The following is a 15360-nucleotide window of genomic DNA, read 5'->3' as shown; positions in this document are numbered from 1 at the left end:
TGTGTAGTGCAAGTGAGAATGAGAATGGTGGAGTGGGTGTGAGTGATTAAAAATACCGTGCTAGTGGGCCTCAACAATTTTATTTGCTCCTAGGTTGGTATATTAAAAAGGGATGCGACACTGTATTTTAACCTGTAATGAGGATTAAATCAGTGTCCGGTCGACATGTTTCAAGCTCCCCAGGCTTTTCTTCAGGACCATACAGGGACCAGCCCTGTATTTGCCACTCCTAAAAGTTCCTAAAATTAGGGTGTGTATACTACATAAATTAGCAACATATACCGCTGTTCAGACTGAAACATGCGTATCATACATACGTTTTGTACTGTATTGCTGTTTCTTTAAAAGTAATAACACATGATTAGTGGCAAAACTCCCCCCATATTGTTAATACGCAAAAGGGCTCCACATTTTTCCTTCATGCTGCATGCCACATAATATGGTGTTTATTTTTGCCCCATATTGGTGCGTGCAGACTTTCCGGTTCAGTGCTTAATTTATAAAATGGTGTAGATCGTGGTTTGTGAATTCACACATAGAAACAACACTGGACTTAATGTGACAGTGGACGATAGACACACATACAAGCATAGATTTCGTTCCGAATTTACAAAATTGCATACTTACATGTTGGAATGCTTAATCACACTTCATGGTCACTAGTGGGGGGCAGGGTCACCATATGGAATCATTGCTGTCGAATGAAAAAAAAAAAAGGTAGAGACATCGATTTCAAGCATCTACCCTTGCTCTTACCGATCATGTAGATGTGAGTCGGGAGGTCAGAGTTTCCACGCTGCTAAAAAAGAGAGAAACCGGTACTTACTTCCTCCGCGGTGAGACTGCACTGAGATACCTATTCGTAACCCCTCCGGACCGTATGTTGATAGAAGGTAGGCGGGGTGTGATTTTAAGAGTTGGTATTTCCGGGTACGTGAAACAAGCGCTAGACTGCGAAGTATGCGTTTCTCGTATTTAATAAAGTTTTATTTGAAAAAGTGATCGCGTCTTTACTCGATCAGTACTGTAAGCATATTATCAAACGAACTACCAGATTAGTGCATACATGGGGTTTGCCTTGGCAGAAAAACTCAATATTTAGATATCGTATGCATTGTAAAGAAATGCTACTTCAAGTGTATTTAGACAGATTATTTTATATTTATAATGTTATTGAAGCAGGAAAAAGACCTCCCTTGTAAAGTTTGGTATTTTCTGTAATTTCATGGCAAAGTAAATAACGCTAAGATACAGGGCCTGGACTATAGGTATCTAGTGAAAGGAGTCACTGTATGGCGGCCATCTTGAAGAGGCCCAACTGAATAAGATGTCAAAGAACTTTGTGGATCTGAATTATGCTCTTTATACATGAAATAATTAAGTCAAGCCACCTCTGTTAGTTACTGAATGCACCCCAAGGGATATCATCGTTGAGTCCCTGTGTATCTGTACGTAGTTTGAAGACCCATCTTTGTTCTCGTATGTGCAGAACCCTCTCTAGGTTGTCTTTGTTTTTGATGCACTCTAACACACCCCAAGTGAGGTCGTTTGGTGTGTGGTTTTTCTCTATGAAGTGATTAGTCATTCTGTTAGTGGCACGTTTGCAACGGATGTTGCTCCTGTGCTCCACGATGCGGGTACTGACCTTTCTCGTGGTCATAGCCACATAGTGTAGGTTACATACACAGGTTATCAAGTACACTACCCCGCATGTATTGCAATTTGAGAAATTGCGTAGTTCCCATTTGGTGTTGTTGTTGAAAGTGACAGATTTTGTCACAGTCGTCAAATGGCATACACTACAATTGTTGCAAGGATAGTGTCCAGTTGGTAGAGATTGACGTCTGAGATTTGAAACAGTAGGTGGAGGACGGGTATGTACCAAAAAATCTCTGAGGTTTTTTCCTCGACGGTAACTGAACATAGGCATTGGTATGTCTAGTCCCCCACTATTGATCATAGGCCAATGTTTTTTTACAATTTTTGTTACATTGTCAGAGACTTGGTTGAAAGTAGTGATGCAGATGGGTCTTTTATTTTCTGCTGAGATCTTTGTTTTGGGTTCTAGTAGTGCATCTCTGTCATTATTGCTTGCTCTCTTTTTTGTATCTTTCCCCAATTTTTTGGGGTACTTTCTGATTTGTAATTTCTTGCTCAGATCCTCCGCTTGTGTGAAGTAGTCTTGCTTGTTACTACAGTTCCTTCGCAGTCGTAGAAATTGGCCGAAGGGGAGGTTCTGTTTCAGATGTCACGGGTGGAAGCTGTCATAAGCCAAAAGACAGTTCCGAGTAGTTTCCTTGAAATGTGTTGTTGTGGTTAGTGTGCCTGAGTCTGCCCAAATGTTCAGATCCAAGAACACCAAATGTGATCTGCTCATGGTGTTGGTGAAATTGAGGAAATTGTCTTGCTCATTGAGCCAGACGAACCTTTGCTTGTTCTTCTGTCCCTTGCCAAATCAATAGAACATCTTCTATATAGCGCTTCCATCATTTTATATGGTGCCTATAGGGGTTGTTGTTATTCAGTATTTTGTTCTTTTCTAAATGATGGACATATAATCCAGCTATGCTCGGCGCGAAAGTGCTTCCCATGCTGGTCCCATGACGTTGTCGGTATAGTGTCTCCTCAAAGCGAAAAAAGTTTTCAGTGAGGGCCAAGTGGCAGCACTCCATCACCACATGCCGGGGAGTGTGGTATTTCCAGTCACCATCAAAAAGAACTTCCTCAAGTATTTCAAGGGTTTGTTGGTGTGGAAGGCTTGTATATAGACTCTCCACATCCAGACTGATGAGAATACTGGATGTGGGGTCAAAGGTCTGTTCCTTCAGAAGGCATAGAACGTCTTTAGTATCTTTAAGGTAGGTGTCAGTCCCTTGCACTAAAGGTCTTGAAAATGCATCCGCATATTTAGATAGAGGTTCCAGGATTGACCCAATTCCAGAGACTATGGGTCTCCCAGGTGGTTTTTCCAGTCGCTTGTGAATCTTGGGAATAGTGTAGAAATAAGGGATTGTGGGTTTGTTGTTCACCAGGAAATCTGCTTCCTTCTTGCTTATCCAGTCATTTGCAAGGGATTCCTCAATAAGGTATGCTATGGATACCCTCAAGCGTTCCTTTGGGTCTTCCTTTATGATGGTATAGTTTCTGGTGTCTGCTAATAGGCGTAGGCATTCCTGCCTGTAGTCTGCGGAGTTTTGTAGGACAATTGCCCCACCTTTATCGGCTGGTTTGATTGTGATGGTGTCATTTCTGGATAATTCCTGTATTGCTGCCAGTTCACACTTGCTAGTGTTATGGGAAACATTTGCTGTGCGTGGGTCTAGATCTTTAACCTCCTTCATAATCGCCTTTTCAAAGGCCAATAGTTCAACTGGTAGACGGTTTGATGGAGGGACAAAAGTAGATTTCTTCCTCAGTCCTGTGTCACTTTTGGTTTCTTCTGTTGGTTCTTTGTTTTGGAAAAAAACTTGGAGTTTTAATTTCCTTAAGAATTCTTTCAACTCACAGCAGAGTTTGAATTTGTGTGTGTGAGGGTTTGGTACGAAACCCAAACCTTTATTAAGTACTTGTGTTTGTATTTCAGACAGATCAATAATGGACAGATTAACCACTTGATTGGATTGTTGCTCGTCGTTGGTTCCGGAGGACCCTTGCTGCGTGTGTGGCGTCCTGTGGTCACTAATGGTTCGGCCCATTGTAGATGTTGGCTGGTTTTGTTTTTCGCCCGCTGTGTGGGTCTGCCCCCGCCTAAAAAAGGGCGCCCTTGATTTGTTTGATTGTTGCCCCAACTTTGAAAATTCTGTTGATGGTACATCGGAGGCCCATAAAAGAAGGGTGGTGGAGGTGGACCGTAGCTATAAGGGTCCTGATATGGGGGCCACATGGGGGTCTGGTTTCCTCGGTATCTCCCTCCATTCCCTCTTCCTCTACTTGACCTCATGTTTGTCGTGTTGATATAGTTTGCAGAGGCTCCTGAACTGTCAGACCCTGAATCTGACCCGTCGCTGTCAGTGTTGTATCCTGGGTTCCTGTTACTAAGTTTGTAGTCATCTTTGATATAAGGATACACCCTTTCATGGGAAACGGATTTTTTGTCTTTAGATAGTTTCACATATTTTGAATCCTTAAGTCTTATCTCAAACTCAGTCATTTTTTTGTTCAGCTCCTCAAGTCCCTTCTTGAGTTCGGTGGGGGTTTGAAAAGATTTTAGGCAGACTTCCATAGACTGAATTTCATCCTTTAGGGTCTCACAAAGACGTGCAGCTGTCTTTATTATTAAAACTAACCAATCCCTGGTACAGTGCCATGAGATTAGCGACCAGTCTTTCTTGAATTGTTTGTCATGTTGAAATATGAACGGTTCATTTCTGACAATCAAACCTGATTGTTCGGGTAGTGTACTTGATAACCTGTGTATGTAACCTATACTATGTGGGTATGACCACGAGAAAGGTCAGTACCCGCATCGTGGAGCACAGAAGCAACATCCGTTGCAAACGTGCCACTACTAGAATGACTAATCACTTCATAGAGAAAAACCACACACCAAACGAACTCACTTGGGTTGTGTTAGAGTGCGTCAAAAACAAAGAAAACCTAGAGAGGGTTCTGCACGAACGAGAGCAAAGATGGGTCTTCAAACTACGTACAGATACACAGGGACTCAACGATGATATCCCTTGGGGTGCATTCAGTAACTAACAGAGGTGGCTTGACTTATTTATTTCATGTATAAAGAGCATAACTCAGATCCACAAAGTTCTTTGACATCTTATTCAGTTGGGCCTCTTCAAGATGGCCGCCATACAGTGACTCCTTTTACTAGACACCTATAGTCCAGGCCCTGTATCTTAGCGTTATTTACTTTGCCATGAAATTACAGAAAATACCAAACTTTACAAGGGAGGTCTTTTTCCTTGCTTCAATAACATTATAAATATAAAAAAAATCAGTCTAAAAACACTTGAAGTAGCATTTCTTTACAATGCATACGATATCTAAATATCGAGTTTTTCTGCCAAGGCAAACCCCATGTATGCACTAATCTGGTAGTTCGTTTGATAATATGCTTACAGTACTGATCGAGTAAACACGCGATAATTTTTTCAAATACAACTTTATTAAATACGAGAAACGCATACTTCCAATATGGCCGCGATCAATGCGCAGTCTAGCGCTTGTTTCACGTACCCGGAAATACCAACTCTTAAAATTACTCCCCGCCGACCTTGCATCAACATACGGTCCGGAGGGGTTACGAATAGGTATCTCAGTGCAGTCTCACCGCGGAGGAAGTAAGTACCGGTTTCTCTCTTTTTTTAGCAGCGTGGAAACTCTGACCTCCCGACTCACATCTACATGATCGGTAAGAGCAAGGGTAGATGCTTGAAATCGATGTCTCTACCTTTTTGTTTTTTCATTCGACAGCAATGATTCCATATGGTGACCCTGCCCCTCACTAGTGACCATGAAGTGCGATTAAGCATTCCAACATGTAAATATGCAATCTTGTAAATTCGGAACGAAATCTATGCTTGTATGTGTGTCTATCGTCCACTGTCACATTAAGTCCTGTGTTGTTTCTATGTGTGAATTCACAAACCACGATCTACACCATTTTATAAATTAAGCACTGGACCAGAAAGTCTGCACGCACCAATATGGGGCAAAAATAAACACCATATTATGTGGCATGCACCATGAAGGAAAAATGTGGAGCCCTTACGCGTATTAACAATATGGGGGGGGTTTTCCCCACTAATCATGTGTTATTACTTTTACAGAAACAGCAATACAGTACAAAACGTATGTATGATACGCATGTTTCAGTCTGAACAGCGGTATATGTTGCTAATTTATGTAGTATAGACACCCTAATTTTAGGAACTTTTAGGAGTGGCAAATACAGGGCTGGTCCCTGTATGGTCCTGAAGAAAAGCCTGGGGAGCTTGAAACATGTCGACCGGACACTGATTTAATCCTCATTACAGGTTAAAATACAGTGTCGCATCCCTTTTTAATATACCAACCTAGGAGCAAATAAAATTGTTGAGGCCCACTAGCACGGTATTTTTAATCACTCACACCCACTCCACCATTCTCATTCTCACTTGCACCACACATAGTCCTTCACAACCTAGTGCTCCTACGTAGTCTGTGAGTCACAGCACGCCCCTTTTCGTAGAGAACTGGGATGGCCCCAATGATGAAGCATGTCACCGTGGGGAAACCCCGGTGAGTGCGGGGACAGTAGAAAGACATTTTTCTTTCTCTCTGGTCAGTACTGACAAATTGTGATCAGTGGCCATTACACAAGCTAGGTCTCTGAACCCAGCATATGTGGGTTCCTACTGTTATGTCACGTTCCTGGAGGCCGACCTAGTCTTTGAGACCCTCCTTCTCCCCCCCTTTTTTGTATTTGTTCATAGCAGCTGCATGGCTGCGGGAGATTTCCAATAATTAAGAAATTAGGTTTTTCTGGATCGGCTGATCCTATGTACCTAAGTGACAGGACTTAAGACAGACTTAAACATAGTTACCACCTTCCTTTTTAAAGAATGGCAGAAATTACAGGCCTTTCCTTTTCCGAAAAGGAAGTTGATAGAGTAATAGCCTCCATGCTACCACATGCAGGAGCACCAAGCAGAGACAACAGCGACGCAACCCAATGTTGGAATGAACTAACAGAGTTGAAAAGAACACAGATTAAGACGCTGATACACGGAGTGATGATGGCAGAATATCTACAAGCCAATGCAGCACCAAGAGGTTTGATTGTCATAAATGAACCGTTCATATTTCAACATGACAAACAATTCAGGAAAGACTGGTCGCTAATCTCATGGCACTGTACCAGGGATTGGTTAGTTTTAATAATAAAGACAGCTGCACGTCTTTGTGAGACCCTAAAGGATGAAATTCAGTCTATGGAAGTCCACCTAAAATCTTTTCAAACCCCCACCGAACTCAAGAAGAGACTTGAGGAGCTGAACAAAAACATGACTGAGTTTGAGATAACGATTCAGAAAAGGGGGTGGTGATGAACAGAGTGTCTGAAGTAAGCAGACCACTCTTACCCAGTCCAAAGATCAGGGCTTGATCCATCACCGTTATTTATCTCACTGCACCATCCCAGCTCAGAACCTGGCTATATGCAAATCAGTCTGTCCCTGGCCCAGTGCATCATGGGAACAGGGCAGACTAAACTACCAAGCCAATTCTTCACCAGAAAGGAGACAAGCTACCGGGGACCGGTTTCTAGCATTTCAGCCGTCTTCGGCCCGGCTTGCTTGAATCCTGATGCTGCAGTGAGAAAGGGACTCATGTCTGAGTATACCCTGCCACACCTATAGTGGCCAAAAATGATTCAGAAAAGGGGCTGGTGATGAACAGAGTGTCTGAATTAAGCAGACCACTCTTACCCACTCCAAAGATCAGGGCTTGATCCATCACCGTTATTTATCTCACTGCACCATCCCAGCTCAGAACCTGGCTATATGCAAATCAGTCTGTCCCTGGCCCAGTGCATCATGGGAACAGGGTGGACTAAACTACCAAGCCAATTCTTCACCAAAAAGGAGACAAGCTACCGGGGTATACTCAGATGTGAGTCCCTTGCTCATTGCACCATCAGGATTCAAGCAAGCCGGGCCGACGACGGCTGAAATGCCAGAAACCGGTCCCCGGTAGCTTGTTTCCTTCCCAGTACAAGAATTGGCTTGGTAGTTTGGTTTGCCCTGTTCCCATCATGCACTGGGACAGGAACAGACTAATTTGCATGTAGCCAGGTTCTGAGCTGGGATGGTGCAGTGAGCTAAAAAACGGTGATGGATCAAGCCCTGATCTTTGGACTGGGTAAGAGTGGTCTGCTTAATTCAGACACTCTGTTCATCACCACCCCCTTTTCTGAATCATTTTGTCCACCATAAGCGTGGAAGGGTATACTCAGATGTGAGTCCCTTGCTCATTGCACCATCAGGATTCAAGCAAGCCGGGCCGACGACGGCTGAAATGCCAGAAACCGGTCCCCGGTAGCTTGTTTCCTTCCCAGTATAAGAATTGGCTTGGTAGTTTGGTTTGCCCTGTTCCCATCATGCACTGGGACAGGAACAGACTAATTTGCATGTAGCCAGGTTCTGAGCTGGGATGGTGCAGTGAGCTAAAAAATGGTGATGGATCAAGCCCTGATCTTTGGACTGGGTAAGAGTGGTCTGCTTAATTCAGACACTCTGTTCATCACCACCCACTTTTCTGAAACATTTTGTCCACCATAAGCGTGGAAGGGTATACTCAGATATGAGTCCCTTGCACATTGCACCATCAGGATTCAAGCAAGCCGGGCCGACGACGGCTGAAATGCCAGAAACCAGTCCCCGGTAGCTTGTTTCCTTCCCAGTATAAGAATTGGCTTGGTAGTTTGGTTTGCCCTGTTCCCATCATGCACTGGGACAGGAACAGACTAATTTGCATGTAGCCAGGTTCTGAGCTGGGATGGTGCAGTGAGCTAAAAAACGGTGATGGATCAAGCCCTGATCTTTGGACTGGGTAAGAGTGGTCTGCTTAATTCAGACACTCTGTTCATCACCACCCCCTTTTCTGAATCATTTTGTCCACCATAAGCGTGGAAGGGTATACTCAGATGCGAGTCCCTTGCTCATTGCACCATCAGGATTCAAGCAAGCCGGGCCGACGACGGCTGAAATGCCAGAAACCGGTCCCCGGTAGCTTGTTTCCTTCCCAGTATAAGAATTGGCTTGGTAGTTTGGTTTGCCCTGTTCCCATCATGCACTGGGACAGGAACAGACTAATTTGCATGTAGCCAGGTTCTGAGCTGGGATGGTGCAGTGAGCTAAAAAACGGTGATGGATCAAGACCTGATCTTTGGACTGGGTAAGAGTGGTCTGCTTAATTCAGACACTCTGTTCATCACCACCCCCTTTTCTGAATCATTTTGTCCACCATAAGCGTGGAAGGGTATACTCAGATGTGAGTCCCTTGCTCATTGCACCATCAGGATTCAAGCAAGCCTAGCCGACGACGGCTGAAATGCCAGAAACCGGTCCCCGGTAGCTTGTTTCCTTCCCAGTATAAGAATTGGCTTGGTAGTTTGGTTTGCCCTGTTCCCATCATGCACTGGGACAGGAACAGACTAATTTGCATGTAGCCAGGTTCTGAGCTGGGATGGTGCAGTGAGCTAAAAAATGGTGATGGATCAAGCCCTGATCTTTGGACTGGGTAAGAGTGGTCTGCTTAATTCAGACACTCTGTTCATCACCACCCACTTTTCTGAAACATTTTGTCCACCATAAGCGTGGAAGGGTATACTCAGATATGAGTCCCTTGCTCATTGCACCATCAGGATTCAAGCAAGCCGGGCCGACGACGGCTGAAATGCCAGAAACCAGTCCCCGGTAGCTTGTTTCCTTCCCAGTATAAGAATTGGCTTGGTAGTTTGGTTTGCCCTGTTCCCATCATGCACTGGGACAGGAACAGACTAATTTGCATGTAGCCAGGTTCTGAGCTGGGATGGTGCAGTGAGCTAAAAAACGGTGATGGATCAAGCCCTGATCTTTGGACTGGGTAAGAGTGGTCTGCTTAATTCAGACACTCTGTTCATCACCACCCCCTTTTCTGAATCATTTTGTCCACCATAAGCGTGGAAGGGTATACTCAGATGCGAGTCCCTTGCTCATTGCACCATCAGGATTCAAGCAAGCCGGGCCGACGACGGCTGAAATGCCAGAAACCGGTCCCCGGTAGCTTGTTTCCTTCCCAGTATAAGAATTTGCTTGGTAGTTTGGTTTGCCCTGTTCCCATCATGCACTGGGACAGGAACAGACTAACTTGCATGTAGCCAGGTTCTGAGCTGGGATGGTGCAGTGAGCTAAAAAACGGTGATGGATCAAGACCTGATCTTTGGACTGGGTAAGAGTGGTCTGCTTAATTCAGACACTCTGTTCATCACCACCCCCTTTTCTGAATCATTTTGTCCACCATAAGCGTGGAAGGGTATACTCAGATGTGAGTCCCTTGCTCATTGCACCATCAGGATTCAAGCAAGCCTAGCCGACGATGGCTGAAATGCCAGAAACCGGTCCCCGGTAGCTTGTTTCCTTCCCAGTATAAGAATTGGCTTGGTAGTTTGGTTTGCCCTGTTCCCATCATGCACTGGGACAGGAACAGACTAATTTGCATGTAGCCAGGTTCTGAGCTGGGATGGTGCAGTGAGCTAAAAAACGGTGATGGATCAAGCCCTGATCTTTGGACTGGGTAAGAGTGGTCTGCTTAATTCAGACACTCTGTTCATCACCACCCCCTTTTCTGAATCATTTTGTCCACCATAAGCGCGGAAGGGTATACTCAGATGTGAGTCCCTTGCTCATTGCACCATCAGGATTCAAGCAAACCGGGCCGACGACGGCTGACATGCCAGAAACCGGTCCCCGGTAGCTTGTTTCCTTCCCAGTATAAGAATTGGCTTGGTAGTTTGGTTTGCCCTGTTCCCATCATGCACTGGGACAGGAACAGACTAATTTGCATGTAGCCAGATTCTGAGCTGGGATGGTGCAGTGAGCTAAAAAACGGTGATGGATCAAGCCCTGATCTTTGGACTGGGTAAGAGTCGTCTGCTTAATTCAGACACTCTGTTCATCACCACCCCCTTTTCTGAATCATTTTGTCCACCATAAGCGTGGAAGGGTATACTCAGATGTGAGTCCCTTGCTCATTGTACCATCAGGATTCAAGCAAGCCGGGCCGACGACGGCTGAAATGCCAGAAACCGGTCCCCGGTAGCTTGTTTGCTTCCCAGTATAAGAATTGGCTTGGTAGTTTGGTATGCCCTGTTCCCATCATGCACTGGGACAGGAACAGACTAATTTGCATGTAGCCAGGTTCTGAGCTGGGATGGTGCAGTGAGCTAAAAAACGGTGATGGATCAAGCCCTGATCTTTGGACTGGGTAAGAGTGGTCTGCTTAATTCAGACACTCTGTTCATCACCACCCCCTTTTCTAAATCATTTTGTCCACCATAAGCGTGGAAGGGTATACTCAGATGTGAGTCCCTTGCTCATTGCACCATCAGGATTCAAGCAAGCCGGGCCGACGACGGCTGAAATGCCAGAAACCGGTCCCCGGTAGCTTGTTTCCTTCCCAGTATAAGAATTGGCTTGGTAGTTTTGTTTGCCCTGTTCCCATCATGCACTGGGACAGGAACAGACTAATTTGCATGTAGCCAAGTTCTGAGCTGGGATGGTGCAGTGAGCTAAAAAACGGTGATGGATCAAGCCCTGATCTTTGGACTTGGTAAGAGTGGTCTGCTTAATTCAGACACTCTGTTCATCACCACCCCCTTTTCTGAATCATTTTGTCCACCATAAGCGTGGAAGGGTATACTCAGATGTGAGTCCCTTGCTCATTGCACCATCAGGATTCAAGCAAGCCGGGCCGACGACGGCTGAAATGCCAGAAACCGGTCCCCGGTAGCTTGTTTCCTTCCCAGTATAAGAATTGGCTTGGTAGTTTGGTTTGCCCTGTTCCCCTCATGCACTGAGACAGGAACAGACTAATTTGCATATAGCCAGGTTCTGAGCTGGGATGGTGCAGTGAGCTAAAAAACGGTGATGGATCAAGCCCTGATCTTTGGACTGGGTAACAGTGGTCTGCTTAATTCAGACACTCTGTTCATCACCACCCCCTTTTCTGAATCATTTTGTCCACCATAAGCGTGGAAGGGTATACTCAGATGTGAGTCCCTTGCTCATTGCACCATCAGGATTCAAGCAAGCCGGGCCGACGACGGCTGAAATGCCAGAAACCGGTCCCCGGTAGCTTGTTTGCTTCCCAGTATAAGAATTGGCTTGGTAGTTTGGTTTGCCCTGTTCCCATCATGCACTGGGACAGGGACAGACTAATTTGCATGTAGCCAGGTTCTGAGCTGGGATGGTGCAGTGAGCAAAAAAACGGTGATGGATCAAGCCCTGATCTTTGGACTGGGTAAGAGTGGTCTGCTTAATTCAGACACTCTGTTCATCACCACCCCCTTTTCTGAATCATTTTGTCCACCATAAGCGTGGAAGGGTATGCTCAGATGTGAGTCCCTTGCTCATTGCACCATCAGGATTCAAGCAAGCCGGGCCGACGACGGCTGAAATGCCAGAAATCGGTCCCCGGTAGCTTGTTTCCTTCCCAGTATAAGAATTGGCTTAGTAGTTTGGTATGCCCTGTTCCCATCATGCACTGGGACAGGAACAGACTAATTTGCATGTAGCCAGGTTCTGAGCTGGGATGGTGCAGTGAGCTAAAAAACGGTGATGGATCAAGCCCTGATCTTTGGACTGGGTAAGAGTGGTCTGCTTAATTCAGACACTCTGTTCATCACCACCCCCTTTTCTGAATCATTTTGTCCACCATAAGCGTGGAAGGGTATACTCAGATGTGAGTCTCTTGCTCATTGCACCATCAGGATTCAAGCAAGCCGGGCCGACGACGGCTGAAATGCCAGAAACCGGTCCCCGGTAGCTTGTTTCCTTCCCAGTAAAAGAATTGGCTTGGTAGTTTTGTTTGCCCTGTTCCCATCATGCACTGGGACAGGAGCAGACTAATTTGCATGTAGCCAATTTCTGAGCTGGGATGGTGCAGTGAGCTAAAAAACGGTGATGGATCAAGCCCTGATCTTTGGACTTGGTAAGAGTGGTCTGCTTAATTCAGACACTCTGTTCATCACCACCCCCTTTTCTGAATCATTTTGTCCACCATAAGCGTGGAAGGGTATACTCAGATGTGAGTCCCTTGCTCATTACACCATCAGGATTCAAGCAAGCCGGGCCGACGACGGCTGAAATGCCAGAAACCGGTCCCCGGTAGCTTGTTTCCTTCCCAGTATAAGAATTGGCTTGGTAGTTTGGTTTGCCCTGTTCCCCTCATGCACTGAGACAGGAACAGACTAATTTGCATATAGCCAGGTTCTGAGCTGGGATGGTGCAGTGAGTTAAAAAACGGTGATGGATCAAGCCCTGATCTTTGGACTGGGTAAGAGTGGTCTGCTTAATTCAGACACTCTGTTCATCACCACCCCCTTTTCTGAATCATTTTGTCCACCATAAGCGTGGAAGGGTATACTCAGATGTGAGTCCCTTGCTCATTGCACCATCAGGATTCAAGCAAGCCGGGCCGACGACGGCTGAAATGCCAGAAACCGGTCCCCGGTAGCTTGTTTCCTTCCCAGTATAAGAATTGGCTTGGTAGTTTGGTTTACCCTGTTCCCATCATGCACTGGGACAGGAACAGACTAATTTGCATGTAGCCAGGTTCTGAGCTGGGATGGTGCAGTGAGCTAAAAAACGGTGATGGATCAAGCCCTGATCTTTGGACTGGGTAAGAGTGGTCTGCTTAATTCAGACACTCTGTTCATCACCACCCCCTTTTCTGAATCATTTTGTCCACCATAAGCGTGGAAGGGTATACTCAGATGTGAGTCCCTTGCTCATTGCACCATCAGGATTTAAGCAAGCCGGGCCGACGACGGCTGAAATGCCAGAAACCGGTCCCCGGTAGCTTGTTTCCTTCCCAGTATAAGAATTGGCTTGGTAGTTTGGTTTGCCCTGTTCCCATCATGCACTGGGACAGGAACAGACTAATTTGCATGTAGCCAGGTTCTGAGCTGGGATGGTGCAGTGAGCTAAAAAACGGTGATGGATCAAGCCCTGATCTTTGGACTGGGTAAGAGTGGTCTGCTTAATTCAGACACTCTGTTCATCACCACCCCCTTTTCTGAATCATTTTGTCCACCATAAGCGTGGAAGGGTATACTCAGATGTGAGTCCCTTGCTCATTGCACCATCCATCAGGATTCAAGCAAGCCGGGCCGACGACGGCTGAAATGCCAGAAACCGGTCCCCGGTAGCTTGTTTCCTTCCCAGTATAAGAATTGGCTTGGTAGTTTGGTTTGCCCTGTTCCCATCATGCACTGGGACAGGAACAGACTAATTTGCATGTAGCCAGGTTCTGAGCTGGGATGGTGCAGTGAGCTAAAAAACGGTGATGGATCAAGCCCTGATCTTTGGACTGGGTAAGAGTGGTCTGCTTAATTCAGACACTCTGTTCATCACCACCCCCGTTTCTGAATCATTTTGTCCACCATAAGCGTGGAAGGGTATACTCAGATGTGAGTCCCTTGCTCATTGCACCATCAGGATTCAAGCAAACCGGGCCGACGACGGCTGAAATGCCAGAAACCGGTCCCCGGTAGCTTGTTTCCTTCCCAGTATAAGAATTGGCTTGGTAGTTTGGTTTGCCCTGTTCCCATCATGCACTGGGACAGGAACAGACTAATTTGCATGTAGCCAGGTTCTGAGCTGGGATGGTGCAGTGAGCTAAAAAACGGGGATGGATCAAGCCCTGATCTTTGGACTGGGTAAGAGTGGTCTGCTTAATTCAGACACTCTGTTCATCACCACCCCCTTTTCTGAATCATTTTGTCCACCATAAGCGTGGAAGGGTATACTCAGATGTGAGTCCCTTGCTTATTGCACCATCAGGATTCAAGCAAGCCGGGTCGACTACGGCTGAAATGCCAGAAATCGGTCCCCGGTAGCTTGTTTCCTTCCCAGTATAAGAATTGGCTTGGTAGTTTGGTATGCCCTGTTCACATCATGCACTGGGACAGGAACAGACTAATTTGCATGTAGCCAGGTTCTGAGCTGGGATGGTGCAGTGAGCTAAAAAACGGTGATGGATCAAGCCCTGATCTTTGGACTGGGTAAGAGTGGTCTGCTTAATTCAGACACTCTGTTCATCACCACCCCCTTTTCTAAATCATTTTGTCCACCATAAGCGTGGAAGGGTATACTCAGATGTGAGTCCCTTGCTCATTGCACCATCAGGATTCAAGCAAGCCGGGCCGACGATGGCTGAAATGCCAGAAACCGGTCCCCGGTAGCTTGTTTCCTTCCCAGTATAAGAATTGGCTTGGTAGTTTTGTTTGCCCTGTTCCCATCATGCACTGGGACAGGAACAGACTAATTTGCATGTAGCCAAGTTCTGAGCTGGGATGGTGCAGTGAGCTAAAAAACTGTGATGGATCAAGCCCTGATCTTTGGACTTGGTAAGAGTGGTCTGCTTAATTCAGACACTCTGTTCATCACCACCCCTTTTCTGAATCATTTTGTCCACCATAAGCGTGGAAGGGTATACTCAGATGTGAGTCCCTTGCTCATTGCACCATCAGGATTCAAGCAAGCCGGGCCGACGACGGCTGAAATGCCAGAAACCGGTCCCCGGTAGCTTGTTTCCTTCCCAGTATAAGAATTGGCTTGGTAGTTTGGTTTGCCCTGTTCCCCTCATGCACTGAGACAGGAACAG

Source organism: Lissotriton vulgaris, chromosome 8 (genome assembly GCF_964263255.1).
Source record: "Lissotriton vulgaris chromosome 8, aLisVul1.2, whole genome shotgun sequence".
In the NCBI taxonomy this organism is placed as follows: Eukaryota; Metazoa; Chordata; class Amphibia; order Caudata; family Salamandridae; genus Lissotriton; species Lissotriton vulgaris.
Note: the sequence above shows the minus strand (reverse complement) of the source record.